The sequence below is a fragment of the Macaca nemestrina genome, chromosome 7, assembly GCF_043159975.1.
Source record: "Macaca nemestrina isolate mMacNem1 chromosome 7, mMacNem.hap1, whole genome shotgun sequence".
In the NCBI taxonomy this organism is placed as follows: Eukaryota; Metazoa; Chordata; class Mammalia; order Primates; family Cercopithecidae; genus Macaca; species Macaca nemestrina.
In genome coordinates this window covers 145,612,605-145,625,263 of record NC_092131.1, presented here as the reverse complement: position 1 = coordinate 145,625,263, position 12,659 = coordinate 145,612,605, and the positions used below count along the sequence as shown (strand labels likewise).

Sequence of the window (12,659 nt, the reverse complement as noted above, 5' to 3'; positions counted from 1 at the left end):
CACGCTGCAGGGAGGCAGACAGGGAATAATGCCTTGGAAATCAGAGGAGCCTAAAGATACAGGCAAGTCAAAGAAGAGAAACTCCTTTCCTTAGGAGGTCACAAAACATAAGCTGGTGCCCACCCACCAGAGCCGAGACACCATCCTGGAGGGAAGCTGGAGAAGGGACTAAAAACTGAACTAAGAAGTTCAAGAGACTGGACATTTTTATCTTGTATTCTAAAGGGAAAGTTACGTTATTTCATTGCATTGGCTTGAATATAGTCTCCAATGGAAGGGTTTATATTTATGAGGAAGTCCAGATCAGTCACAAGTAAAGAAATTATATTTGCTCCGAACATCACATAATGTAAGTTTTATAACCCACCTACCAATTTATAGATTATGAGACCTGATAGAAACCTTAGAGATACTTTAAATTCTTCTATCATTGTACAGATAAGGAAACAGTGTTCCTGAAAGACCATGTTCCTGTAGATAGATGGAAAATGAACTGAAACTAGAATCCAATCCCCCAATCCAATGGCTCCAAATACCCAGTATTCAGGGGGGATGTTTGCTGTTGTATCCTCAAGGTACTGGTAGGAAAGAGCATCAAAGAAATGGAGAGAGTTTGATAAAGAAACTTCTTATAAAGGTATGGCAAAGGTTTTGGTATACCAGCAGGGAGAGGGCAGTACACCAGGACTAGTGACGTGGGGAGACCTTACCATCCAGGAACAGGGACAAGGGGAGGGGGCCACTCAGAGATAGACCAACAAGATGGAGAAAGGCAGCTAATTCAAGGTTCTCCCATAGGGAAAAACTCAGGGAAATACATGTCCTGACTTATTCATTCTCTTTCTATACTTTAATCTTCCTGTTAGTTTATTTCATGTTTCATCCATAATACATGGAAGCCCTACAGAGTAGTCTACAAAATTAAGCATCGCGAGACACAGAAGAGTGGAAATAGTATCTAGAGGGGAAAACAGAAAAAACTGAGCATCATCATATAAAATAATATTTGGAAGCATGCCTAGCATAGAGCAGGCACTCAAATCTTTTTAAAATGAATAAATCAATGGATGAATTTTACTGTCAATCAAGTCATTCTTATGAACTTTTATGGGTTCCTTGCCAAGTACAACACTCATCCAACAGACCGTCAACCCCAGAAGAAAAGTTCTAGAGAGAGATATCTCTTTCCTACAAATAGAATATGAGCTCCCTGGCTGTAAGTGTTATCAAAGATAGGCTTTGGATGTGTGATTTTATTAGATTTCTACTGCTGCATAACAAATCACCACAACCTTAGCAGCTTACAACAACACAAATATATTATCTCACAGTTTCTATGGGTTAGGAATCCTGGCACAGGTTAGCTGGGTCCTCTGATCAATCTCACTGGACAGAAATCTGGGTATTGGCTGGGTCTGGGGTCTCATCTGGAGCTTAAGGTCTTCTTCCAGGCTCATTCGGGTTGCTGGCAGAGTTCATTTCCTTGCAGTTGTAGGACTGAGGTCCCTGATTCCTGTTGGTCGAGAAACAGCTGGGGTTGCCCTCAGCTCCTAGAGGCTGCCCTCAGGTCTCAGCTACGTGGTTCCCTCACAGGCCTTCTCACACTTCCACTCTCTAGGGCCCACCCACAAACCTCCCTTTTGATTAACGAAAAGTCCATTGCTTATTCACCTGGATGTGTGATATCCCATCATATTCACAGGTTCTGCCTGCACACAAAGGGAAGGATTATATAGGGCATGCACACCAAAGGGTGGAATCTTCAGGGCCATTTTGGAATTCTGCCTACACAAGTGATACAAGTTCTCATGCCCTTCTAAATTCCCAGATTTTATTTATTTTATTTTATTTATTTATTTATTTATTTATTTGATAGAATCTCACTCTGTTGTCCAGGCTGGAGTGCAGTGGCGCGTTCTCGGCTCATTGCGAGCTCCGCCTCCTGGGTTCAGCAATTCTCCTGAATCAGCCTCCTAAGTAGCTGGGACTACAGGTGCCCACCACCATGCCCGGCTAATTTTTAATATATTTTTAGTAGAGATGGGGTTTCATCATGTTAGCCAGGATGGTCTCGATCTCCTGACCTCGTGATCCACCCGTCTCGGCCTCCCAAAGTACTGGGATTACAGGCGTGAGCCACCACACCCGTCCTAAATTCCCAGATTTTATTTAAAGTAAACAGTTTATTTACATCCTGACTCAGAACCCTTAAACTCTAGGGTTTTTAATTTAAAAAAAAAATCAGGAATATTTCCAGACCGCTTTGTCATTTCACAGATACGTGGAGAGGAGGCTGAGCCATCATTGGCTGTGCTTACATTTTAGAACCATTTTTCTGTTGAGGGAGTGTGGTGGATCTGCTGTCATTCATAAGATAGAAAAGAAGAGAAAATGATTCCTTTGAATTGCGGAAATATGATTATTTAAAACACCAACTGCCTTATACATTCTGATCACTTTTTTATAATTTAACCACATTTGCTTGACTTCGAAACTTCACAAGCATGGTAGCCAAAAGTCTATAATAATTTGTAGACAAAATCATCAAGAGCGGAACCAACTACTGGCCTTTTTGGTATAAAGCAATCAAACCAAGATAGAAATAATAACCAAATAATATTTAAACTTACCCTCAACAAAGCATATTTTATGCTTTCTTAAAGGATGTCTGTGAGACAGATGCAGTCATACAAATGGCCAAATGAAATTATTTTTAAAGATTTTGTTATTTAAAAATGAAGTAAAATTCCTATCTTAAAAATCAACATAGATCTCATACACGGTGAGGTCATATTCACTGCAGACATTTTTGGACCCTAAGGAGGAATTATTTTCCATAGACACTGCATATTTTCTTTGGATTTCATGAGAAAAGATTAGGTATTTCAACATGCACTTAAAGTTTTCTTTCAGAATCTTTGCTGTTCTACTGAGGCCCAGGGAAGAAAGCAGTGGGGAGCAGCAGGGTGGTTTAGGCTGTGTCCCCATTAAAGCTGCTGTTTTGGCCTGGACCAATTTCGTTACTGCAATGATCATATTTTGCGAAAAATCAATTAATGGATTCAGTTTGATCACTGTATGATAAAGTGAGGGGAAGAAATTGCACAGATTATTTTATGAACTCCTCACTCTCCAGCCTTCTCCAATCTCTCACTAACCCCATGTCCTAAAGCATCAAGCATGGGAACTCAGGGGAGAGAAGAAAGAAGAGGGCAGGGAAAAGACAATGACTGTGGGAAGAACTGTGGAAATTGTGCAGAAATGGTTTTTAACTCTTCAGAAACTGAATGAACATAAAGTTTTCATGTACAGAGTTAAGAGTATTCACCTGATTCTACCTATTCTCATATCCTAAATACAATCATTTTTATCTAAGTTAAAAGGAGTTATCACCATTCCATAATGCTGCTATTGACCACTGAAAATAGCTAATAGATTTAAGGAGGCATATGCCACAAAAGTAGATAACTTTTAGGAAAGAAATTCAGGGAACTTTCTTCTTACAGTACAGACAATTTGCATTGAAAGTTTGAATTGTTCATTAAAAAATGATTCAAGCCGGGTGCGGTGGCTCAAGCCTGTAATCCCAGCACTTTGGGAGGCCGAGACGGGTGGATCGCGAGGTCAGGACATCGAGACCAGCCTGGCTAACACGGTGAAACCCCGTCTCTACCAAAAAAATACAAAAAACTAGCCGGGCGAGGTGGCGGGCGCCTGTAGTCCCAGCTACTCGGGAGGCTGAGGCAGGAGAATGGCGTGGACCCGGGAGGCGGAGCTTGCAGTGAGCTGAGATCCGGTCCCCGCATTCCAGCCTGGGCGACAGAGCAAGACTCCATCTCAAAAAAAAAAAAAAAAAAAAAAGATTCAAGTGACCATCTAACACTGAAGATAGAAATTTCATTACAGGACTTGGGGATTTTAATCTTACCTAGAATGTTTCCATAGAAGTAGGACAGGGAGGGCAGCTTCTTACATTCTCTGACATCCGTTTTCTCTGACTCATACCATCAAGACCAGCCTAGTTTTCAGTTGGGATTCCATTTGTTTACAATGTATAGAAACCCTTGTAGGTGGGTCAGCCAATGGGCTAATCTTTCTAGGGTTAACCAGTCCAGGACTAAAGCAACTACTCAAGGAAGCCATTAAGAACCCACATTCCCACTTATGTCCTTGGGATGTTACTTTCATCCTCACAGTCACAAGAAAGCCACCATTTCCACCAGGCACCAGAAGTGGGAACCATGCCCCAAAAAGTGTTAGCATAGCCACTCCACAAGGAAGAAAAAGAAAGAGAAAGGAGAAGGACAGTGGCCAGTGCCAGCTTTATATGGCAAACAATAGTTTTCCTGGAGGCCTCCCCCAAGTTCATTTTCTCTTGCATCTCATTAGGCAGAACTGGATCATGTGGTTACCTCCAGCTATAAGAAAGTGACTTTTAAAAAATTGGCACAGGGCTGCCGCCATCAAAATGGAATTCTGTGAATATAAGACAGAGGTTGGCACACTTGTTCTATAAAAGACCAGATAGTAAATATATTAGGCCTGGCAGAACATACAGCATCTGTTGCAACTACTCAATTCTGCCCTTGTAGCATGAAAGCAGCCATAGGCAATACATGTGAGGCTGCATTCCAATTAAACTTTATTTATCAAAGCAGCCAGAAGGCTAGATTTAGCTTGTGGATTGCAGTTTGCCCACTCTTGATATGAGAGACAAGGAGAAGGGTACTAGGTAGGCAACGAGCAGGATCTCCCATCCCACCGGCCTGTTTTCAATCATCATTCTCTACCCTCCTTTCGCACTCTGCAGTGTAGTTCTTGAACACACAAAGAAAATACAAATCAGCAAACATGGCATTCCACGTTTGGAAGGAATCCAGCTTCTGGGCTGTCACAAGGCTTGGTTTCTAATCCTTTCCCGACATTGGTGTCTGTGATTCTGTGCAAAGTGAAGCACAGCTACTCTGGTATCTTAGTCATGTCATTTACTCAAGTGCAGGAAGAACCCACGGTGCCACAGTCTAGAAGTTACAAGGATAAGTGAAGAAATGGCTGTCAGAAGATGATGAATGGCTGCCTTCTGAAGTTTTGAATTGGATCTTACAAGGCAAAACCGGACAAACCAAGGAAACTTGGTAATTTTCTCTGCTGCAGAGCAGCCACCTGGCAAATATCACATTGCAACCACCAACCCTTAGCAGAGGTTGGAACAGCAGCTATAATTATAAAGAGCAGGGAGGAGACTGTAAAAATCTCTTCTGAGTGACAAAAAATTCTGAAAATCAAGATAATTACAACACTAGCTCATCCTGATTTGCTTGGCTATTTATAGATGAGAAGAAGCTGATGCACTGAGAGCTTTTTCTTTTTTCTTTTTTTTTTTCCTTCTTTTCTATTTGCATGAAATCCTGTGTGGCTCCTCTCTGAAATGTGTGCATATGCTGAGTCCATGTGAGATGCCACCACTGGCACTTGTCATAAGAATTAAATCCCTCTCAAGCTTGTTTACAGCTCAGCACTTGTCATACTGCTCCCTTGAGCTTCATGGCTGGTTGGGTTCTTTTTTTTTTCCCCCAGCTCTGCGGAAGATTTAATTTCTTTTTTGTTTATGTGTGTACTTACCCTCTGCAGGTGCAGGATAGAAAAAATTGCTGTGCCCAGATGTTTTGAAGCTGCAGTAGCATACATACAGCTCAGATTAAATAGAAAAATTGCATAAGATAAAGCAGGCACTTCGAGTACGGTATTCTACAGGGTATTTGATAAACCTATCATGTTTTCTTGACAATAAGACTCTTTAATGTAACTTTAGAAACAGAGGAGTGTTTTAAGGCATCACCAGCTCAACTCATTTGTAGATGATTTTACAATGAGATTTGTCATTTTTGAGCAGGGCCCATTACATTTACCCCATATTCAACTTAGAAAATAGCTTCCCAGAACAGAACAGTCTGGGAATTGGGTGGAAACACCTATCAAGCTGTCTCAGCTCATTACTGGATTAGTTAGACCTCAGGGATCTGAGGCCAGATTTTGTCTTAGTTTTGGAACACAGCAAACATAACCCACGCACAAACAACCCTCTTGCTGCTCGTTGAGCTCTGTGCTAATATGCAAAAGCCCTGCCTGAGTCACAGATGGAAAACGCTTCTGCAGACCCTCAGTTTGGATTTTCATTTACCCAAGGCAATGGGTTAACCTGTGTTGCACACAGCCACTGTCAAATAAGATGAAGAGTTCAGCTCAGGAGAAGAGAATAATGCTCAAAATTCTCGACTCCCCTCCAACAATTGTTTCCCAGTACTGCATGGAGGCAGCTCAGCACCTTTGGCAAACCCCGCATTGTGATGCTCGTTATGAAGGCCTATACAATATACCCAGCTCTGCTTTGTGACATAGTCCCTGTGAGGGCCTGGGGAGAATGTTACCATATTTAGCTTTCCCAGGAGGTGTAGAAGAGTTCCCAACTGACCTGCTTAAGATGTTGGTTTAAACCAAATCCTTCATCTCCCTTTGCTCATGAAACTGAACACCCACAGTAGAACTGGGAAAAGAGTACCTTAGGCCTCGTTTACTTTGTAGAGAGGAAAAGGTTCACACAAAAAAGAGAAAAAGAGAGGCTCTCACTTTTTAATTTGAGTGCCAGTCCTGGATCCCCAGTTGGCAAAGCCTTTTATAGTCAGTTCTTGTCCCAGAATTCTGCATCTGCAAGATCAGAGCTTATTAGTATCATCTCTTCCTCTTGCCCCCAATACTGCCCCTAGAGACTGTAAAAGTTTCAGACTATACACACGGAAAGGCACATGGCTCTTGCTTAACTATCATAGTACAGGGTTCTGCTTGCACTAAAAGACATATATTCCTCTAGCCATACCAATCATAGTAAACACTCACTTCATCCCCAAATCCTCTAGAACCTCAGTAGAAGATGGAGAATATATTAGAAATCTGTATCTCTTGTAATAGACCATATGTGAGTTACTATTTAGAGTAAGTAAAGAATACAGTCATACGCCACATGACAATGTTTTGGTTGATGCCAGACTGCATATATGATGGTGGTCCCATAAGATTATAATGGAGCTGAAAAATTCCTATTGCCTAGTGATGTTGTAGCCATGGTAACTTCTTAGTGCAACACATTAATCACGTGTTTGTGGTGATGTGAGTGTAAACAAACCTACTGCACTGGCAGGTGAAAAAGAATAACACATACAATTATGTGGTGCAGACATAATACTTGATAAAAAACAATTGTGTTACTGGTTTGTGTATTTACTATGCTATACTTTTAAATTATTGTCTTAGAGTATACTCTTTCTACTTATGAAAAAAAAAGGAACTGCACAACAGTCTCAGGCAGGTCCTTCAGCAGGTATTCCAGAAAAAGACATTATGATCATAGGAGATGACAGCTCCATGCATGTTAATGACCCTGAAGACCATAAGATGTGGAGGTGGAAGACAGTAGAACTGATCATCCTGACCCTTTGTAGGCCTAAAATAATGTGTGTGTGTGTCTTTGTTTTTAACAAAAAAGTTTGGAAAGTGAAAAAAAACATTAAATAGAAAAAAGCTGATAGAATAGGATATAAAGAAAGGAAATGTACATCTGTACAATGTGTTTGTATTTTAAGTATTACAAAATAATCAAAGAGTTAAAAAAGTTTCTAAAATAAAAAAGTTACAGTATGTTAAGGTTAACTTACTATTGAAGGAAGAAAAAAATCAGTGTAGCTTCTATGTGTCCAATGTTTATAAAGCCTACAGTAGTGTACAGTAGAGTCCTAGACCTCCACATTCACTCACCACTCACTCACTAAGAGCAACCTCCAGTCCCACAACCTCCATTCATGGTAAATGCCCTATACAGGCACGCCATTTTTAATCTTTCATACTCTATTTTTACTGTACCTTTCCTATGTTTACAGATGTTTAGATAGACAAACATTTACCATTGTGTTACAATTGCCTACGGTATTCAGTACAGTAACATGCTGTACAGACTTGTAGCCTAGGAGCGATCGGCCATATCACATAGCCTAGGTGTGTAGGAAGGAGGCTATGCCATTTAGGTTTGCTTAATTACTGTACACTCTATGATGTTTGCGCAACAACAAAATCGCCTAGTGATGCATTTCTCAGAATGTATCCCCATTGTTAAGTGACACATGACTGTATTAGGGACCAGGAGGCACCTTTGGTTTCATAGATCATGATGGTGATATTTATGTTTGTAGGCCATTGACCAATATTGACAACACAACTATCATAAAATGTAGAGCTCTATTTGTGTTTTCTCACTTTAGTTTGTTCAAAGCAGCCCATTACACACTGATTATTCTCAAAGTAGGAAGCCTATGGATTCTTCAAGATAGAGTGGGACATCGTGAATGAAATTTGTTGTTTTTTGGTAGGGTAATTTACTACATCTTTAATAGGGATTATTATAAATATTTGAAACATATTAACCTTGTACATTGAAGCCCCATTCAACCATCAGACTATGGGTGCTAGGACCATGGCCACACCAACCTGTAAGAAGGTAGAGCTTAGAGGTGGTCAGCTCCTCACTCTCAGTGACGTGTGAATCCAGATGATGACATCAGCAGACCAAATAGTATCTGCTCTCCTTTCTTCTCAAAATCTTCACAGCCACATATGCAAACACACAGGTACATACTTGCTAGATCCAAAAATTAGTTTATGTAAAATATTGAATACTTCTACTGAGAGTCAGATGTATTGTTTTGAGAAGGAGCACAGTGAAGCTACTATGTTGTTTTTTTTTTTAATATGTTTATCAGATTCAGTTGAGCCTGGAGTAAAGGCAAGAGGAAGGGAGCCTCCAGCTGCCAGACTCTGTTAGATCACAGAATAAAAGAAGCTAGAAAGAAGTCTGGAGACAAAGAGTGCTCTTTAGAGGGATGAAGCAGAAAGGGGACAATGGGACATTCTACATGTACTTTGCCTGTTTCAAAACTGTGTCTTAGAAATTCGGCTACTAAACAACAGGTTAAAGTCAAGCTAGAGTCAACTACAGGCAACTCCACTGTCTCTGAACCCACAAGTTGGGACGGGCTAAAGCTTTTAAGATAATTGTTTGTTTCTTCTTTTCTATAAGGGTAGTCCGAATCTGCCTTTCCAGCACATCTCCTGCCACTCCAATCCTGACCTAATGCTGGCCCCTTTTCTTGAATACTCCATGCAATTCTGGGCCTTTGTGACTTAGCTCAGGCTGTTTTCTCTCTTTAAAAACTCTTTGTGCCAGGCATGGTGGTTCATGCCTATAATCCCAGCACTTTGAGAGGCCAAGGCGGGCGGATCACTTGAGTTCAGAAGTTTGAGACCACCCTGGGCAACATGGCAAAGTCACATCTCTACAAAAAAAATATAAAAAATTAGCAAGGTGCAGTGGTATATGTCCCTGTAGTCCCAGCTACTTGGGAGGCTGAGGTGGGAGAATCATCTGAGACTGGGAAATCAAGGCCACAGTGAGCCATGATTGTGCCACTGCACTCCAATGTAGATGTTAGAGGGTGACCCTTTCTCCAAAATAAAAATTAAATTAAAAAAAAGCTCTTTGCCACCCTATTTGAAAATCCCTACACGTCTTTTACACCCAAGCTCAAAGACATTCTCTCCTGTGACATCTTTCTTGGGCAGATCAATCGGTTCCTCCATCGTGTTTCCAGGATATGTTTTACACATTTATTGCCTTGTATCGGGATTGAGTGTTGCTTTCCCATTAAGATGAACTCCCAGAGAGGAGAGATGGCATTTAATCATCTATGAATCATCAATGTTTAGTCCACAGTAGGTGCTCCATATATGCTTAATTAACGAATGAATGAATGAAGCATTGCAATTTTTAAGGGAAGAAGCAGATGAGGACTTAGCAGGTGAGAAAGTTCCAAACAAAGTGCTAATGAATACTCTGGTCACTTTCTTACAGAGGTTCATCTTTCACTTCCAGGCATTTGATTCTCAACATTTCTGTCCTTTTCCAACTCAGAGCTGTAACCCAGGTAAGTGTCAAAGCTTAGAAAAACAATGGGAAAAACCCTGGATCCTGATAAATTTGAAGACGAACTTAAACTTCAGTCAGGTGACCACATTGCCTGCTTAGGTTATTTCTTTATGCATTTAAGAGAGGTTTACCTCTCCAAACCCAGCTGTGGTTTGATCTCACACTTCCTTCACACTTGCTTCAACACCTGTTAACCACAACCCTGGGGTTGCTGGGCCTGGCTGCATCTTGCTTTCTGGCTGTTGCTACAATGGTGTAACCGCGGCTCTGCAGCTGCGATGTTGGCAGCCACTCCAGGGGCTGGGGCCTGGCCTCTGCCTTTGGGGAGCCTTAACAGTCACATAGGTCTTGGTGCAATAGATGCTTCCCTTCTTCTGGCTCCCACAACCTTTTGCTCATCTGTCCTTGCAAAGCCCTTCATATTTCATTGTAGTTAACTCCTGTGTGTCTATTGCCTCACTGTGAGGAAAGGATCATGTCCTACTCATTTTTCTCTCACACTTACCAGTACTGGCACTGGCAGGAAAGAATGAAGACCGAATGACTAAGTGAATTAATGAAACATTCTCCTTAAAATTATTTGTTGGAACTTTAAAAAAAACACTCACCATCCTATCAGTTATTACAACCCCCTGAAATGATACTTCTGATTTAGTGTAATTGGTTGCTTCCTCTGCTCCCTCCCTAACCCTGGAAAAAAATAATCTTTCTTGATTATCAACAGCTATTCTCTAATACAAAAATAGAAAAGGAAAACATGGACTTGGTATAAACCTACTGATGGCTTCCTCTCTGAGAGCTACCTTTGTACATCTCTGAATAATATTTAACAATATTTGATTTCTTCAACCTCTCAGATTAGTGTGTCTGAGACATTATGTGGACACTGTGCATACAGCTTATGCACCTGATTATATCTATTTCCATAATGCCACAAATATAATGATGCTCCATTTAAAAAATATTACATGCAATTTTTTCATTTGGAGAATGGAATGCTTCTGGCTTTTTTGGGTCTTGAGAATTAAGTATCTCTTTGGAATCTTTAGGAAATTAGGTAAAATACTGAAAGTTTATCATGCATTTTAGCAATAAGGATGCCACACAGATTATTCTCCACTTGAATGATCTATTTTGACTCACCTGAATTTAACTCTTCATTTCTGAGTCAGATCAGAGAGTGCTCACGGGCATGGTAAGGTGGGAAGTGAGCGCTTGGGCTCAAACCAGACTTAAGCTTGATGGGCAGCTTGACCACATTAGTCAACTCTTTTCTCTTCAGGTCTGTGAGCAGGGATAATATTACTGACTGCACAGGATTACTGTGATAATTAAAAGACAACTTTGCGTGCATAACATCCTTAGCTGTATTTTGTGAAATGGCATTCCCTCTACTGAAGTCAGTATCCTTCCTTTCCTCATTCTCTGATCACCAACAATGCTTCTTTTCCCAACAGGGTGCACTGTGGTGTTGATACGCAGGTATTGCTACTTACAGAACGGGGAAGTTAAGGTGTGTGCATTATACAGCTACACAGTTGAAGCAAATGTTAAGAACAATTCCCCGGTATTTTGATATAACGCACTCTGGGACCTTCTGGTTCTTCTCTAGTGGCAGTGCCTTTATTCAGTCCAGAGACTTCTCTTAGCCTCAGTCTCTGAGATTACTACTTCACCCACACTCCTTTTCTCTTCAACCTCCAGACCTCAGGAGCAGGGTCTTGTCTTTGCTTTGCTTCTCCACATTCTCGCCAGCTCAGCCAGCAGCCTCCCTGGGTTCTCCTCACAGAAAAATCTCCAGTTTTCCTACTCCAGACTCCACTTCTCTGATCTGAGGCTGTCCCCAGGATCACACCCTGAGTGTCATTCTCCTCAGCTCTGCCCGAGCAAACACTCTTGTCCTCAGAATGTCAGGTTCTCCTTGATAGGGTATTTCTCAACCTTCTCCAACTGGGTCAGTTTACTTAATCCTTTTCTGACCTTTGGTTATCCTAAAGGCACATCTTAGCTTGTCACAGTCACTCTTGTTTACCGTTTTAATCCTCTTAGACTCACATGGAAAATCCCTGTCCTTGGCAGGACTGATAGAGATGACCACAGACAAAGGCCCATTCACAGCTGAAGAATGCGCATGCCTTTGGAAGTGTCTCTTCTCTTCCTTTACAAAAGCGAAAGCACTTCAAGTGTACACTTTCCTTATATCCACTATTTCTACCTGTTTCCCTTCAACTAACATTTAGGGAGACAGAGGCCTTTTTTTTTTTTTTTTTTTTTTTTTTTTTTTTTTTTGAGATTAAGTCTCACTCTGTTGGTCGCCCAGGCTGGAGTGCAGTGGTGTGATCTCAGCTCACTGCAACCACTGCCTTGTGAGTTCAAGTGATTCTCCTGCCTCAGCCTCCCCAGTAGCTGGGACTACAGGCGCCTGCCACCATGCCTGGCTAATTTTTGTATTTTTAGTAGAGACGGGGTTTCACCGTGTTAGCCAGGATAGTCTCGATCTCCTGACCTCATGATCCGCCCACCTTGGCCTCTCAAGATGGAGGACTTTTAAATTTAAAATATTTATTTTTCCTCTTTTAAAAAATGATCAAAAATGTAAAAAATACTAAAAGAAAACATATTACCTAAT

At 41.1% G+C, this 12,659-nt stretch overlaps 1 protein-coding gene across 1 annotated transcript in view; it reads right to left on the bottom strand.

Annotated features, from left to right (window-relative positions):
• Nucleotides 1–12,659, bottom strand: part of LOC105489822 (meiosis specific nuclear structural 1) — a 99,793-nt gene that overhangs the window by 86,178 nt on the left and 956 nt on the right. The window lies entirely within an intron of this gene.